Genomic DNA, 17,988 nt, shown 5'->3' on the forward strand with positions numbered 1-17,988 from the left:
TTTAGAATTGCACCAACTATTTTTGTCATTTCTGATAATGTATTGTTTCAAAGGGCTGTGCTTTTGTTATTTGTTCCTGAGTTTTTTTCCTTTTTTCTTGCTCATGTCTGACACAAGCAAGACACTTCTACATGTTCATTGTGTTCACATATTAACATGCATTAACATTTTAGACACATATGGGGTTTCTTGACATTCACAGGTGTTAGTTGTTGCCATCTAGCTGACTGTTATTGATGGGTGAGCCTATACACATGTTGCTTTTGTCCTCAGAGATAGGAGATCTGGTAACAAGATGTGTATTTTATGTTAGTCTGACAACACAGGGGACTATCAACACAGACTTCTTATCATTTGATATGTAACGCATCAGTGCGTCCTTTGTCTTTCATTCAGGTCCCTACAAAGACCTGAATTTCATTCTGTCCCACCCACAGACAGAGAGACACTGGGTCCCAGTCCTATATTAGATACTATTACTGTTATGTACTTATATTTACAGTGCACTACTCTGGGAGTCTTTGGTAGACAGATACTCTTAAACATTATAAGCTTTGCAAAGGTTGAATTAATTGAAAGGCTGTTATATCAGACTTGTTATATCCTTTGCTCAGTGTACCAAATAAACTGAGTATATTTTTCAAGAGACAAGTGGCTCCTTCGCTCAATTGTGCATGAAATTATGAGACATAATGTTTGTCAATACCACACAGAAATCGGGTTATTACAACTTGAGTTTCATTGGTTTCCTTTCCTAATGCTGATAAAGAAGTCGCATTAACAATGTGCATTGATCTGTGAAAGTGGTGGCCATGATAAAGAGAATTCTGCTAAAGTGCATGGTCAGAGAGGTTTTAAACAAAGTCCAAGGTTAGCCAAATTGATTATTAGAGGAGAGAGCAATGGGAGACTGAAAAGGATTACTTAAAGGGGCTCAGTGAAATTCAGCGCGTAACTTGTCTGCACATGTTTCTCACCATGGAGGTGGCTCAGCTGGCAGCGAGCAGCAAATAGTGCAAAATCTACAAACAGGACTAAACAACAGCAACAGTGCTGACAGAGCTAACAATATTAACCGGTGGGGTGGGGGGGTGGGGGCTTTTGCGATGTCTGTTGGAAACATCCATTACAGTTTACAGGACTCTCATCTTTGACATTTTGTACTTGCCATAGCTGAGAAGACATGGCATTTATTCTGTGCAGTGAGGGATTATTAGTGACTTTTCAGATTTTTTCCTCTAAAAAAAGCAAAGTCACTGTAACTGCAATGTCAACTTATCATAGACATTATGAACATAAGATCTTATTGTAACAAAGTGGCTTTATCCTTTAAGCTCCTTTAAAGCAACATTATGCAACTTTTAGTGGATTGTTGAGTCTCATTCCTAGGTCATCAAATACCAACGCATTTGGTTGATCGACAGACTGAAGTCAAAATGTTGATGTCTGAGGTTGTTTGACTCACCCAAATGCGTTGGTATTTGATTGCCAGGAAAGGAGACTCAACAATCAACTTTAAGTTGCATAATGTTGCTTTAAATCAGTTGAATTTTTCATATTTTCCTGAGTAAAAAACACTATACGCTCCCTTAGCCACGACACAGTTAGTATCAGTATGTGGTATTTAGTTGGGACGGCAGGGCAAGTGTGTGTGTGTGTGTGTGTCTGTGTGTGTGTGTCTGTGTGTCTGTGTGAAACTGAGCAGGGGACCAGCCTGTCATAGGAGAACCAGAGCAGGGTTTGTTGGCTTGTCGGTACACACAGCCAATGGCCTGTCGGCTGTCACCGAGCCCCCGCCATGTCTCTCAGTGTCTTCCTCTTAATTACCCATCATTCCTCTCGCGGCAAGGCCCCTCACAAATTACAGCGCATTGTCCCCCACCGATCGGCCTGTCATCACGCGGCTCCATGTTTCAGAGCACGGCTCATTGTGGACGGAGAGCAGAGCTGGGGGGCCGGGGCAGGACCCACACACACACACACACACACACACACACACACACACACACACACACACACACACACACCCACACACACACACTCATGCACACACATCAGACCTTTAATGTGTATTTGCATGCACACTCATTGATTAATTTGAATGGACATGCATGCAACAAAACCATTAGTGAATCCACACACTAACACACACACACACACACGCACACATTCAAAGGCCAGGCCCATTAGCTCTGGTGCCAGCTGACTCTGTGACCCAGACGCTTTTCTGCTGTGTCAGCAGGACCAAATGACAGTCCTATGGTAGTAATACCTCCACACACTCACATACACACAAATACAAAACAAATACACAATAGTGCCGAGCAGAGTGTCGCTGTGAAGAATTAAATGTCTTCTCTGTCAGTCAGCTGAATGACTACGTCGCCGCCAGACATGAGCAGAGAAAAGCGACCCCGTTTGTAACGTCTACCAGGTTCAGACCGCAGCAGAAATAAGTTCAGTGTTTGCAGCATGACACTTTTCAACATAAGAAAAGTTTATACAGTAGGCCTTATGCATATTTGGTTGATGAGAAACCAAAATAGAAGGATCCATTAAGTCATTTTTTTTCTTTCTTTTTTTGTGGTTAAAGAATTAAGTTGGATATTTTTCTTATAGTCAACAAATTCAGCAACAGTCCAATACTCAATATTTCAAACCTTCCCTGTCTGTCTGTGGATCTCAGCCCCAAATGAAAATGTACATCTTTAAAAACAGGTCAGAAAAATGTATGTTTTATTTTTTTAATTTTTAAAAAGCTAGCTGGTCAATGTAGAGTTGAGCAAACATTATTAAAAAAAAGGTCAAATTAGTATGACTGTTGGGCACTAATTTGAGCTGTGGATCGATACACATTTGGTGGATGAGTGAGTATTTTGGACGGTGTGTGTATGGGGAATTTAGTCAAAATAAATAACAGTATGTGTTATGGTCATGACAGAACATGTACAGCAGTGTGACTTGATGCCTTTTAACAGTTTTTGAACAACAATCCCCATGACTATGCTACGTGGAGACTAACAGATAACCGATTGCCTTGGGTGCCACCCAGAGGGCGCACCAAAACTTCAATGCCTCCACTACTAATTTTTTGTTTTGTTTTTGTTTGACAACAAAAATGTCAAGAAACTTGCCGAGGGAGGAAGTCCACAGTCACATTGTCCTTCAGCTTCTCTCTCCCTCACGCAGACGGGCTGCGGCTCTGTTTGCTGCTTGGGGCCTGCGTCTGCCAAGCTGTTGCATCAGCCAAACGTTAGAAACCTATTGAAAAACAAACACATAATAAACTTTAATTGTTGGCATTTGCCTTGGGTATGAGGACTCGCAATTTTACTGGTTCTCTCTATTATTACCTAAAATGCAGGCAAAACACTAATTAATAATCACTAGCATATGCTGGGTGAAGTGTGGAAATCTTTTACTGTGGCATTAGGTGCAAATGAGATTAGAAGTGCAGTAATGGCCTTCCAACATGTTTACTTTAAACAGCGCCTCTGACAGCTTGTTTTTCCTGAAATGGGCAAAAAAAGGTTTTATTTTAAAATGACATTTAGAGTTCATGATCACGGTAATACCTAAGAATTAGAATGGAAAACACAATGCTTACAGCATCTTTGGTTAACCTGTGATCTATGTCTTTGTATTTTCTCTGGAGATTTTGTCCTGCATGACAAAAAAGTGCCATGTGTATGAAGAATTTAGCACCCCGCAGCTCCCAAACAAATACCTCTTAATTATAAGCAATTGGCCCTCCTTCCCAACCGACCGCTGACTGGGACACATGAAAGCGTCAGTAATTGTAAGAGTTGCTGCGTTTATGTGGGGTGGCGGTGGGGTGGGGGGGTGAGACTCTATGTGACGCGGCTGTAAAAAATAAAAATGGAAGGCTCTCATTGAATACAATGACTTCCTTCCTCTCTCGCGCTGCCTATATCGCTCAAGCTGGGGAAGAGGGGGGAAAAAATCTCCATTTGGCACTGATTAGGGAAGACGCAAATTTGAAGGAGGGGGCTTTGAGACCACAGGGGTTACACACATGTATCCAAAGCCACGACACTCCAGGCCCCCTCTAATTTAGATGTCTAAGAATTTGCTGTATGTGTTGCCTCATGCCAGTAAGTCTCAGCCTCACTGTAAATAAATGGCACAGGGCAGTGCGCAGTAACCCCCATTTGTAAGTCATTAAAATATTTTCTCTGTGACTTATTAATTAGAGTGTTGCGTTCATGTCTTCTGTCCTGTGCACAAAGAGTGCTGAAGTTCTGCATGCTTCCTTGCAAATGTGTATGTATGTGTTTGTGTGTGTTTGGGGAGCTTCATTCATACTACATTATGTGCTGAACTGGGACAAGATAACTGTACGCACATTTCAACCATCTGTAACTGATCGGCTTATCATTTACAGACACAGATGTCTCACGATGACTCATACTGGAAGTTGAACTGCAGGCTACTTTCTAGCAAACAGGACAGCAATACTAGAAACACTAAGGTCAGGACGCATTCATCCTTATACAGTGTTGACCAGAAACAAAAAAGTTTATTTAGAAATTCAAACATTTTATCTATTTAGTTCACTGTTACAATTTACTTTGCGTTAACATTATTACCAAACTTAAAAGTCTAAATTTTGTTTCAAAGCATTCTGAATATTCCAAAAAGTTCCCGGAGGCAAATATATCCAAACAAAAAACTAGGTGCTCAACAAGAGATAACATCAGAGAGGAAAAAAACAAAGATGTCACACTGGAGCTCATTTTATTAAATAGTTATTTGAACAGACTTTTTTCCTCTTGAATTCTGGATGTTGCAAAGTAAAACTTATAATATGTTCTATTATGAAGATCGCTCTTGGACAAAAAATGCTGCAAATACATTAACCTTTTCCTCAGCAACTTTTTTGCAGAAAGAAAATTATGGGAGATTAAAGGGTAACACAGTCGACACACTCATTAAAAGAGCACAAGCAAATCTATTTCGGCTTAAAACAAATTGAAATTGAATCAGTAAATCTCTGAATCTCTTTGTGTCACTGATACAAACACAGCGTTGATTTCCCTCTAGCGTATCTTCTCCCGCTTCATGTGGATTATCTTTGTATCTCTTGGCCCGCTGGGAGAATTATGGCTCTAATAACTTTCATTCGAGGCCCCTGTAGCATCAGTAAAATGTTTACTACGAGAGCGCAGAGAGGTCCTTTGGTGAAGCCATGCGTTCGTTACAGAGCCTTTGACTCAATTCGATGTGTATAAATATATCCATTTCATTATGGAGGCCAGTCAAATATTTGTTTCAGCGGTTTTCCCCCCATATAATGTAAATTGCTGCAAGCTGTTGCACTTGGAAAATGTTTTCTCATAATGCTTTTCTGCCTTCACATAAATCACAGCTAAATGTTGCATTCAAATGACTACAGACAGGCAATTTATTCTTGGCTTCCCTCGTCCCCCTCGAGAGAGGGTTGTGGCAAGAGGGTCGCTTCGGTTTTTAATAGCGACTGTCATTATTTGTTGACAGTTGTTCATCATCGTTTCCAAATTTATTGTGTTTTCTTGAAAGTATTTCTTTGTTTTCTCTGCAGTTATGACCACTGTCGAATGAAGTGAGGGGTGAAAACATGTCAAGAATTAGGCCACTGTGAGGCAATGAGCACATGACATCATTTTTTCAAAAGTGAGGTTAAGTGGGGATTCATATAATAAGCATCCTTGTGTGCTTCTCAGCATCTTGCACACAAGATACTCCCATAAATACCAAAAACTTATTTACAAGAGTTTCTTGTCTCACATTTGGCTTCCACGCTACTCCATGTAACCAGACCCCAAGACCTGGAACACCACCTCAAATCGACAGTGACATTTTTATTCCCATAATAAAGGAGAATAACTTTAATGACATATCATCTGCAAGAAGATCCGGTGGTGAAATTGTAGTTCCCTATTAACAGAAATTCGGGGTTATCCGGTGCCATTTGAGTGCTGCTCAGCCGCTCTGTGTCAGCTTTAACTGGATCTCAGTGAGGTTTGCTGACAGTCAGCTCAGTGTGTGAGTGAGTCACCCCGCTGAGGGATTTTGGTGAATCTGTCAGCAGTGGCAATCAATGTTAATCCTGAAAAAGTCAATGTCTTTGCTGCCTGCACTGAGGTCTTACATGATGACGATGCTGTAGAGCAAAAGTGGAACTAAGTGCCGTTAAATTAGTGACAACGGACTCCAATGCAGGCTGGTTACTAGTTATGTGCCTAAAGTAGTTACTGTGTAATCTCATCGTCTCATCATATTATCAAATGAGGACTTTACATTGGATAACAGCAACAAACATAGAAGAAATCATCACTGCATATATGTTTATGACAAAAATACCAAAGAAAATATGGAAATAGGCCTAGTCATTTAATGGAATAATTCAATAATTTATAAAGTGCCCCTGAGATGATGTTTTTCTGTAGCATTTCTGTAGTTAGCATCACCCTAATTCCCTCATCAATAAGCCTCTTAGATTTTTCCATTGGATTTTGGATTATTGCAGATGATAAGCTCTGTCGCAAACAAACGTTTAGAAAACGTACACGTTTTGTTCAGCGAGATAATCTACACAAATTAACACTACTGTCAGGATTTTCGAAGCCTAAATGTGATCGCCAGGAGTAAAAAGCTAATGTTAGGCGATAAACAAACTACACTATGATTGCATAACTCACCACTATGCTGTAAAGCCGTGATGAAAAGAATGACAGGTAAAATAGCTGGCCAATGTTTGATTTATAGCTAAAGTTAACACCCTGTGAGTCAGACCATTAGCCTTGCCCCTTTGTGATGGTCCGTCAAACTGTCAGAGCTCACATGGAGCCCACACTGTCACTAACAGCAATCCCTGAAGAAATAATATCTTATTTGAGAGGAAATGAAAACACAATTTCAAAGAGAGAGAAGAGTCTGTAATATGAGTTTGAATGACATATGCAGGATGTCAACCTCACTCAGCAGCAACAAAAGGTTAAAAAGATAGACAGAAGCTAAAGCCTAACACACAAATAAGTGTAAAAGTGAACCACAGTACTTGGCTAAACATATACTTTTCAGGGTTTGAATTCTGCTTTGGAACAGGAAAGAAATGTTTTTCTCCTTACAACCCCTCCAGGTAATAAGTATCATTATTACATGTGCCCCAGGCACAATGTTTACCTAGAAATCCACAAAACCAGCCTGAAAATGAAGAAAATCTGAAATGATTGCATGAGATCCTAAAAAGCACAGCTGTTGTCGCAGCTGGCCAATGCTACGCTATGATAGGCCAGTCTGTGTCGAGGGGCAGGACTTAGCAAAGGGTCAGTTAACTAAATCTGATACAAATAATCACTAAATCTAATGGAAATGTTTGTCTACCCACTGACAAGAATGAACACAATGCAAATAATTCAGACTTAACATTGCATGACTCAAAGGTTCTCCAAAAAAGAACTCACATTTAATTCAGTCCAAAATTGCTGACAGGGAGTCCAGGTTTCTGCTGCAGGCAGTGCAGGAAAGGGCCACACCTGAACTCAATCCACATCTCAATCAAGCCAGTCTCCTCCTCCAGGCCTGCTCCTTACAAGAGACACAGATTTTGACAATAGGGTGGATGTAATAATGTCAGTTAAACTACTCTAGATTTGTGCCAATAGTGTTTGCCACGAGCAACAGAAGACCCCACTAAATAAACTGACATTGGCCGTCACACTGATACTAAACTCATGACTCAGCTTGAAACAATGCATTTTTGAGTTTCACTGCCGTGCAGAGATGTCACTCTGTGACTGTTCCAGCATTACCACTGACATACAAAAATGTTAAACAAATAAATAGCTATTTAGTTTTGGAGCAAATGTCATGGTTCTTGCCTGTAGTGCCTTTTTCGGGGAGCCCAGATGCTGGATGACGTCTCTGGAACTCATCAAGGACTAGAAAGTCGTTGGGGGTTGTGAGATGTTGTCAGGGGTCCCAGAATTTCCCCAGTTTGCTGGTCTGGACCTGGTCATGAAGAAAAAGCGAGGGAAATTGGATTTTAATAATTTGGAAGATCATGTTGATGCATCATGATTCAGTTTTGTCTTGCATGGTGGGCTGACAAAGACTCACAGTGAGTTCAGAGTCAGTTTGTGAAGTGCATTTGAATAGACAAGTGGTCCGCCCAATAACTCAATGCTGGAATGAATTGGGAGGGAGACAAATTATCATTATGCAACATGGCATGTGATAGTCACATGACTATTGTGTAACTTCCGTTACAGGTGAGTGATGTGGAGAAACATGAAGATAAAGGACCCTTGTTGAAGAGAGAGTGAAGGAAAGTAAACAGAAGTTTTTTGCATTTCAGATCTTTTTTGGCAAAGTACAGAAAATCTTAAATCTTAAACTTTAACATACTTTTGTTGTGATTAAAAGTTAGTTCTCGTAGTTATAGTTGGTTGCTACCCTGACACAAACAGTTCTGGCAATTGAGTGGATTTTTAAAGTATAATACTAATGGACCACATTCACTCACTCTATTTTCCCAGTTTATAGTTTACTCTATGAGCACATTTCAGACACTTACAAATCATCACTAACGGGTGTTGTTTTACTGAGATTTTTCGTTAATCTGAGTAGGAAAATATGAGTGTGAGACTTAAGTGACTTTAACTGGTGTACATGCCATAAACATTACTTTTTCATTCCATTGTGGTACTTCTTGAGGGCTCTTATTGTGCATATTTAACACAATTTGGAGACTTGAATAATCTCGTGCAACAGCAAACAGGGAATAATTTCAAACACAGCTTCTATTTTATGGACAGTTTCATGAACTGTAAAGAGAAACAGAAGAGATTGAACACAGAACGGTGTTCTGGTCACAGTGAGGTAAATTGAGTAATTTAAAATGAACATTGAGCTTCTCTGATTAAATGATGGAATCCCAAATATGCTTTGTGTGTCAACAATGACACCAACAGAAAGACAGAGATAAAGACACACAGAGGGGGAGAAAGACAGGTCAGTGAGGACATTCTGAAATGAAGGAAGAGAGAAACAGATGTGAAAAGGCCAAACTAAGAAATTGATCAATTTATTTGTCAATTAAATCATAGAATAGGATTAAAGAGAAATGTAGTTTTCAGTTTCGACAGTTTTTGTATTATGAATAGAGAAGAAATTATAAATAAATGTCAGTTTTCAGGATTAAGCAGGATCTCCATTCAGTATCCTTGTGGTGTGAGAGCAGAGGCTCTTCCTGAGCCTCTCAGTGCTGGCCTGGTATAACCAGTATCTTTTGCACAATCTCAACAGGGTGAAAAGGCAGTTTTCCGGGTGGCTGTGATATTGAATGATTCTCCTGGCCTAATTTTTACAGCGTCTACTGCAAATATCCTTTATGCAGGAAAGAGCAGCACATATAGTGTGTTCAGCTGAACAAACCACTCTTTCTCCTGTAGGTGACTGTACAGAGACATACTCCATGACTTAATAATTGTACGGAGCTGAAATGATTAGTTGACAATCAGATGAACAGAAAAATAAAATCTAACTATTTTGATAATCACTAAATCATTTTTTCATGCAAAAGTACCAAATCTTCAATAATAGATTTTCCAAGATTTGCTGCTTTTTATTGTCTTATGTCATCATAAACTGCATATCTTGGTGAAAAAAACAACGCAGACATTTAATGCCATCACTTTGGGCACCCTGAACTGTGATATGCAAAAATAATCTACGCACTAATCTCTAATAAAAAAAAAAAAAAAACTGGTTGTAGGCCTTATTAGTGTCAGTAGTTGACTTAAAGCAACAGTCTGGTCGTTAGGTTTTGCACTTACAGAAACTTGAGGAACTCACATAGAGAAACGTTTTTAAAAAGAGTGATCCACATCAAAGCAGCAAAGGCAGACATATCCTGGCAGTTGTATTTATCTCTGAAAACAGTGGATCCTACATTTCCCACAATGCATCTTTTTAGCATCTTTTATTGGACATCCTGCCTTAAAAAGGCGACTTCTTTCAAAACTAAAACCTCAAGTTTTTGCAGCTTAGGCTTTATGATAAAAAGTCTGAGTCATATTACAAAACTGAGACAACATTTAAGACATAATCAAGGTTATCTATTCACACTTTGGAAATCTTGCTTCACTGGCTTTAGTAACCTGCATTGAATATTATCAGACCATTACCAGACCATAAAAGTCATCACCAGTCGTTATGGATTTGAGATAGTATGGCCCTACTCTATCTTCTGGGTAGTGGCCTCTAGTGGATGTAGGAATTATAATGGGAACAAAGGAGGAAGTCAGGTGAGGCACTAAAAAGAGCAACAAAGTCTTGGGGTGGATGGATGGGTCCAACAAACACAGGACTTTCACCCAGGAAAACACTGTTTGTGTTCCATGTGAAACCAAGAGTTGGCATAACATATATTGTTATGTTACAGAACAAATGTACTTATTTTAAAACAATCACAATCTTTTCCTAAACCTAACTGTTAGTTTTGATTCCTAAACCTAACAAAAGTGAAACTGAAACCTAACAAAACTGCAAACATTCCACAGCATTGGATATGCAATGACTGGCCTACTGGTAGGTGTAGCTTGCCCCATGTGAGGAATTATATTGTATGTAATAACAACTAATAACCTCCATTTAATGGGCTGATAACAGTCCACGTAGTGTCCCTTTAAGTGAAATCTGGAAACCAAACATCAGGATAGGACCCTTTCATCAAGTTAAGCACATAAATACTTCAAAGTTAGAGAAATAAGATGTCACTACGGTTTTATGAATGCTCCATGATGATGTGAACAGGGTATAATTACCAGTGATTATAATGAACAGTAGGCTCACAGACAGTATATTCATCTTCATAAAACTACTGATACCACAGCGCTGGTATTACATGACACAGAAACCAGACCTCTTGTCTGGATACATTTAGGAACCATGTCGATTGAAAAACAAACGTTCTGTATGGTAAACCCACTTTGGTTTCACTAACAGTTTGACATTAATTTTTAAACTCAGAGTTTCAAACTGCTTTTCTGCTGCGTCATGCTCTGCATTTGTCCCGCAGATTTTCTGATAACTAATCCCGTGCTACGTCTTAGTTGGCCGAGTCATGGATTCAACAGATCACCATTAATCACACCGTGACCTTCCTCTCAACCAGGCCCATCTAAAGCTCATTCATCCCCATTTGCCATGCAGCTCTGCGGGTCGATAATTGGCAAAGCAAAACACAGATTAAACCCAATTTGGAGGGTTTCAACTTGAAGCTTAGCAGAGACAGCCGGGCTCAGGCTGAACTGGAGTTCACTGCGCTCTGGTCCTCTCTGCCTGTCTGAGGCTGCACCAGGAGGGGACCGCAAACCTAAATCAAACCAATCTGTTCTCTGTGTTTGTGTTTGCATGTGTGTGTGTGTGTGTGTGTGTGTGTGTGTGTGTGTGTGTGTGTGTGTGTGTGTGTGTGTGTGTGCAGAGCATGCAACAGTGCAGTTCTCCCTGCGTTACCACCGCTAATAGAAACCAACTTCCAGCGTTCAAACTCCATTTGTCTCATTAACCTATTAGCTTAAAGTTTAATTGCAGGATGTCGTAAAATGATTTGGTCTATGAGTAATGACAATATTTCGGCTCCGTAATGGCCAGAACAAAGCAAACTAGAGCTAAGCTAAGCAAAGCCGGTTGTTTTTCCTCCTCACGGCATGTCTGGGCTGCAGATTCGGGCCTTTACCTCGCCGTGTCGGTCAGATAATTGTTTACTGGCGAGGTTTTTGTTGCATGAGGGCAACATCACGGCAGGATAACAAACTAATGACTAATTTCATGGCTACTGAGTCATTTTAAAACAACCATCATGAGGATCAACTTTTAGGAGCAACTGTGACTAATCCAACAGCAGGTACTCAAGGTTTGGTCAACAAGGTTTTCTTGCTAAGGGAAATAAAAAGTATTAAGATGTCTACACACCAGCTTTTTAGTGACTTTAAAGGCCTTAAAGAAAACATAATCTACTTAAATTCTGTTCATCAAATTTGTGGTTCAAAATAAGCAGAAAGGAGCCCACATTCCTCTCTGCAACCATGGGTGATGACCTCTAGGTGGCAGCGTACCTCATGAAACCTCCACCACTGTAACAACGTCACTCCAATTACAAAACCTCCTCAATTGTCCTGGCTTTTATTTGCTCCGCAGGGCAACGAAACTGAATGACAGTGCGTCCCAGCACTTGATAAGTTATGATCAGCTGCCCCAGCTCTCGCTCCCGCCCTTTAAACAGCAGCTTGATAGGATCTGTGAGGCGCACTGGGCATGTATAGTGTTACTCTCATCAAAGGGGACTGAATGGGGGTGAATGGAGGATGATGTGTGTACTGCCTCTGCTTAGTGGAGGCATTTCCAGCTGGCGCCAGGGCAGAGGAAACCCACTGAGACACACAACAACACACACAGACACAGGGGTCAGCCTGGATTCACCCTCCTCCTCCTCCTCCACCACCACCACCTCCGTGCCTCTTGGCCTCCACCGCCTCCTCTTCTTCTACCCAAACCCTCACCCCCCGCCTTCTCTTCCCAGGCCTGGCCGCCTCTCATCTGCTCTTTCTCTCTTGTTCATCTTTTCTTCTGCTTTTACTTCCATCTCTCTGCTGTCTCCTTTCCTCCACCCCACTTTCCCTCTTCCTGTTTATCAAACTTACATTTTAATTACATTTTATTACACCTAAAAATGCTCCAAAGAGCCAACTTAGGAGTAAAAGAGGTTCTTAAGAACAAGACACATGCATCGATACACCTACAGTTGAATGCATTATAAATAAGGTGGACATTATTGGGAAATGGCTTAAAAATAAAATCAAACAAAAGCAGTAAAGAAAGGCAGAAAAAATAATGAGCCCTGATAAATAAAAAAAAAAAGAAAAAGTGAACTCCTATTTAAATTAAATGCAAATGATAAAACTACCACAATTCACATGTTACTTCAGCTAACTTAACTCTAAAAAAGTGGTAGACTCAGGCTGTCTGGGTGGCAGGAGGCAAAAAAAAAAAAAAAATATGAGCACAGCTGTATGTGGTGGCACACAATACGTTTTCTAGCATGTGGGGCAGCCTATATGGCACTTAATCTCATTTTCTCCACTTTAAAGGCATCCATCAGTGCACTGCATCCCATTTTCTCCACTTTAAGGGTATCCATTAGTGTGCTGCATCATATTTTCTCCACTGAGGAACCATCTATTAGTGCACTACATCTTGCTTTTTTCCATTCAAAGGCCACCTATTAGTGCACTGCATCCCATTGTCTCCACTGGAAGGGCACGCTAGAGTTCGGCACTTTGGGAAATATGCTTTTCACTTACTTGCAGAGAATTAGATAAGAATTTTTATGCTGTAAACATGAAGCTCCTGTATCTGGAGTAGTCTGGCTCACAACCTTCCATAAAACACCGGCTAAGGTAGACCTCTTTACTGTTTGAGCTTAAGACGCACAGGAAAACAGGAAGACAGTGTTTAAATCACCACAGAGCATTGTTTGTCCTTCCCAATATTAGAGTGCAATCGGGACTCAGAGGAACCTGATTCTCTTGGGATATTAACGGCTAAATGACTCTTGGCACGGCCCTCCCTCACAGTCTTCAGGCGGGAAAGGGGGGACTCCGATCAGTCAGGACAAATTAAAGCCAACCTGCTATTTTACTGTTCAGATCTGTTGATGCTATAAAGCAGGAAAATGGGGCTTGGCGGCTTTTACGTGACTACTTGGCTGATTTTACGCGATTTTCCCCCGGCCCTGTACCTAAGCCTTTCTGGCACAACATGCTATGCCTTGACCAAGCATGGGATCTGTAAATGCCCTAATAAATATTTTTTAGCACTTTATTTAGTTCCATGCCCTGGGCCAACAGCGTCTAAAGTATGTCACCCAAGAACAGTGGGGAGAAAAAGACCCTACAGGCGTAACAGGGTGTAATGTAGATTTAATTAACAAGCCAAGCTTCAGCTCTCTCTCTCTCTTTCTCTCCCACACACACACATGCGCACACATCAAGGCCTAAACCTACAGTCTAACAGACACAGAAGCACAAAGATGAACACATGAAACACAAAGACACACACAAAAGCTTTAGAAAACACACACACACACACACACAAACACACACATACACACACACACACATATGCATAACTGCAGGTTAATGACATCATATTCACACACACGCACTCTCTCTTCTAACAAGGCAACACACACACCCAAACTGCAAGCCACACATCCCTGGGTTTAGAGCAATGGTGTGAAAATATGTGAGTGTAAATGAGATGCAGACAGGCTCACAGCAGTAAACCTGAGAGAGAGAGAGAGAGAGAGAGAGAGAGAGAGAGAGTGAGAGAGAGAGAAAGAGAGAGAGGGAGAGAGAAAGAGAGAGAGAGAGAGGGGGGAGAGAGAGAGAGAGAGAGAGAGGATGTGGCTTGGCTTTGAATTGCAAAACTAAAGTTTGAGAAGGAAGGAATCATATTTTGAATTCTATGCATACTGATCATCTTTGAGCAACAGAGTGTAAAAGGAGCTGAACATTTTTTTCTTCAGCTGGTTATTTAGGATTAGATCTTCTCTTTTTTTCTTTTCAAACCAGACTGAACAGCAAATGTTTCACCAAAACCTATGCAGTGATTTCTTTCTCTCATGTAGCGCAAAGAGAAGAAATGGTATGCAGAGGTCAGACCTGCATTTACCTATATAAAGTAAGAAAGTTTCATAAGAAAAATCTGCTAACAAAAATACATCCATCACAATTGCCAGATAAAATGTAATTGCACCTTATCATATAGCAGATATTTCTGAAACTCTGTGTTTCAACAGAGCAGTGTTAATGTTTGGTTAGGTTTGGGCACAACAGAACATTTGGTTATGGTTTGGAAACAATGATGTTTTGACTTGAAAAACCCAGTTTGGGGAGCACAACTATGGCAGATATAGCAGCGATATCCCAGTGAAAAACAATCACTTTTTACGCCACTATCCCAGCAGGAAAAGCAGTGATGTCTCTTTAAGAAACAGCTGCTTTTCATGCCTAAAAAGCTGCAGGAAAAACAGTGATGAGTCTCTACAAAACAGCCACATTTAGGGGCTAAAAAGCCCCTGTAAGAACAGCAATGACTCTTTAAATCCCAGCCAGTTTTGTTATTGGTCTCGAACAGTGGTCTCTCAGCGGTCTGACGCTCAGCAGGTGTCTCACCCACACATGCCCCTCCTGATGCCAAAATCAGCTTATATATTACATCACATTAGAAATGTTGATATGATATGTATGAATTGTGCAAATGTAAGGTAGTTGTGGTTTGCATCACATTTTCTTCTGGCAACTGGGCTAATGTATCACTATGCAAAGCAGCCCCTAAGCTCAATAATACGCTAAAAGCTCAAAATAATACGATACTAGAGCGCAATTGAAGGACAAATTAGGAACTAACTGATATTAAATCCTACTTTCTCGGGTTTGTTTTTAAGGAGCGAATTAAGAATTACCAGTCAAAACACAGCTATATGTTAGTTCTGTGGGATGATGCCCTGTTTTACTTGAGACAGCAGAAAAATGTAAATAATGCTAAAATAAACATGAAATAATGAGTGGTTAGAAGTATGACGTAGGCAGGGCAGATCAAGTAATTAATTGTACTAATTAGTGATCAATGAATAGTTTTGTTAGTTTTCATTTATATGTTTTGTGCAGCTCACTAGCTGATTTCAGGAGGAATGACTCATGGAGAAAGTTTTTAGTAGCACAGTCCACCCAAAATAACTCCCCATGACATAATATTTCACTAAGTATCTCATGGTCTGTTTTCGGATAAGGTGTCATTGTCTATAGACCACCATTCAGAGATATTCAAGTAATATTTTTGAGCAATTCATCCTAATTCTTCACTCTTTCCTGGGCAATTACTCAGTATTTTGTGTACCTTATGGCAAATTTAGATAACTACTAACTAACTTTAAAACTATCTGTAGCTCGACCAGCAGCAACATGAAAATACTACTTAAAAACTTTAATGATAATAATCCAGCAATATAAAATATATATTATAAACCCCCGAACAACTTTTACTTTTGATACTTTTGATGCCAATACATGGACTTTTATTCAATTAGATTGTAAACTTGGGACTTTTACTTGTAAGTAAAGCATTAAGTTGCTTCTAAAATGATAAAAGTGTCATAACATAGAAAGACTCTGTCAAAGTACCTCAAAAAATGTACTTAAAAAAACACCTAACAAATGGTTTCTGTTAAATCCAACTGTCGATATTACATCCGTCTCAACGAGTCATTAATTCAGGTCATTAGAGGCAGTGGATCTAAATCAACAATGAATGACAGAACTCAACACTTCAGTCATTTATTTCTGTTCAGTCAGTGACATCAGAGCAGATGGGCCTGATGTAAACATTTGGCACTTGAACTCCTAAAGCGCAAGCTGTGCTGTGATCTCACATTTGTCCTAATCACACGAAGAGTTTTGTTCCAAAATAAGATATTTGCCATTTGAAAAAATGACAAAGAAAAAAGGCAGGTGAAAATAAGTGCTAGCAGATAATTAGGAATAATTATGAGATGTTCCCGAGAATTTTGAGTTATTTCCGAATGAGGAAAAACAATACTCGCTTCCCTTTAAAATGGATGTACAGCCAATTGGAAAAGAACTCCTCATACTTAACAAAGGACACAACCTTAGCATTTAAAAGACACTAAATACTACACACAGAAATTGTCCGTTAATGAAATAAATAGAAATTTTTGTAGACAATCTTTTAAGGTAGTACATTACAAGCACTAATTACATCTACTGCATGATTTAAGCAGCTACTTCATACATTCATGTAAGGATCATGATGAGTCAACCCTGTGGTTCTACTGTACATGTTCATTTACAGCGGCATTACAGAATACTTACAGCAACAATCAAAAGCAAAATGTAGTAACAAAACTAACCATCTGCTTTGTTTTTCTTTTTACAATCATCTTCCGTACATACATTAATGACTTATAATACATTACAGGCTCTAAACTTTTAGCAATAACTACAGTAAGTAACTCAAAGTTCAGTGCATTTGATTCTACAGACAATAACCCATCATTACAAAGAGGTTGTAGCTTTTGATTTTAAATAGTTAAATACTTTCAAGAGCTGCTGTGTGAGTCTTTTTACAACACATTTTCCTCTAACTTTAACCGTAGAAACACACAAAGTCGCAATTTACAGTCTCCAGATATTAAGATGCGGAAACGACTCATTTTGACAAAAAAATTAAAAAGCCAATTATAGTTCCTTGTCTTAAACTATGAGCGCATCCAATGATGATTTCACACATTGCCCTCTGAAACTAAATGAATAGACGGTGAGATAACGAGACGGCGTGATGAGAAAAAACTTGCAGTGATCTCATTAAAAACTTATCTTCACTTCTCACTCCGAGCTCTCGCCTCGTTTCTCTCACCTCCAACTTCCTCAGACAAGTAAATACATCATACAGTGCATACACACGCGCACACACACACACACACTTGAACACTAATACGCATATGATACATGTACGCTCATGTATGCATTTGATAGTCTACAGTATTTACAGGAATGTATACACACACACTGAATGCAGATGGTGGAGATTACTCATGCCTCGGTAACACTGTAAAAGTCAGGCACATTCTCCAACACTTTAATAACATTCCTGCCTCTAACCACAACAACTCACCACACACACACACACACACACACACACACACACACACACACACGACCCTGTACTTCCATACTTGTGAGGACTGTCATTGAACTAATGCATTCCCTTGGCCTGAATCTTGCAACCCATCGGCTATCGTCTGGCGATGATAAAACCTCTGGGAGTGAGGGCCAAGTTTCTGGCTGATCTGGTGTAGCTGGTTGATATCTTAGCCAAGATGTTCTTTTTTTAATGTGCAAT

This window comes from Plectropomus leopardus, chromosome 4 (assembly GCF_008729295.1).
Source record: "Plectropomus leopardus isolate mb chromosome 4, YSFRI_Pleo_2.0, whole genome shotgun sequence".
NCBI lineage: Eukaryota > Metazoa > Chordata > Actinopteri > Perciformes > Serranidae > Plectropomus > Plectropomus leopardus.